Below are 1,296 nucleotides of genomic sequence, written 5' to 3'. Positions count from 1 at the left end.
ATATGCCTTCATCATCTCCCTCCTCTTTCTCTCCATTCCTCCCATGACTCCTGGATACAACGAAAGTCTCCATTTCTCAGAATCATCATGCTTTTCTCTCCCTTGGGACATTGATTCCTTTGGCTTAGAGTAGCTTCCCTCTACCTGGCAAACTCTGACTTGACCACTGAAGCATAGCAATCCTTTCCCTCTCTTCACGCCATGGCCCCATCTCCACCCTGCCATTTCCTCTTCCAGATGCTCCACCATGGTCCTTACAGTCTATATCATTGCACCTTTCACACTGTGTTTTGATTCCACTCTACCTGTCCATTCCCCATTTGACTGCAAGCTCTGTGAGGGCAGGGACCAAGTTTCTTTTGTTGTTGTTGTATCCTTAGCCCCAGTACAGTGCCTGGCATAGTGGAGGCTGCAGGGTGTGAGCCTCCTAGAAGCATCGCCCTGGTTCTCTGAAGCAGAACCCCACAGCAGCCCTGCCTGTGCACACACCCCTGGAGGCTGTTTAGAAGGGGTAACTGAGACAGGGATGGCTCATCTCACAGAGGATAAACCAACTGGGCACTNAAGTATGGACATTTTCACAATGTTAATTCTTACAATTCAAGAGCATGGAATGTCTTTCCATCTTTTTGTGTCCTCTTTAACTTCTTTCACCAGTGATTTGTAGTTTTCATTGTAGAGATCTTTCACCTCCTTGGTTAAATTGATTCCTAGGCACTTTATGTTTTTGGTGATTATATAGTAAATGGGCTTGCTTTCTTGACTTATTTTTCTGCTAATTTGTCATTGGAGTACAAAACCACTACTGATTTTTACATATTGATTTTGTATCCTGCAACTTTACCGAAATTGTATATCAGCTCTAAGAGTTTTTCGATAGAGTCTTTAGGTTTTTCACTATATAGGATCATGTCATCTGCATATAGGGACAGCTTGACTTCATCTTTTACAACCTTGATGCCCTTTCTTTTTCTCTCTTGCCTGATTGCTCTGGCTAGTACTTCCAATACTACGTTAAATAGGAGTGGTGAGAATGGGCATCCTTGTCTTTTTCCTGCTCTTAAGAGAAAAGCTTTCTGCTTTTCCCCATTCAGGATGATATTGACAGTGGGTTTGTCATATATATATGCCTTCATCATCTCCCTCCTCTTTCTCTCCATTCCTCCCATGACTCCTGGATACAACGAAAGTCTCCATTTCTCAGAATCATCATGCTTTTCTCTCCCTTGGGACATTGATTCCTTTGGCTTAGAGTAGCTTCCCTCTACCTGGCAAACTCTGACTTGACCACTGAAG

Source organism: Galeopterus variegatus, unplaced genomic scaffold (assembly GCF_000696425.1).
Source record: "Galeopterus variegatus unplaced genomic scaffold, G_variegatus-3.0.2 Scaffold2948, whole genome shotgun sequence".
NCBI classification, from domain to species: domain Eukaryota; kingdom Metazoa; phylum Chordata; class Mammalia; order Dermoptera; family Cynocephalidae; genus Galeopterus; species Galeopterus variegatus.
This window is presented reverse-complemented; position numbering follows the sequence as displayed.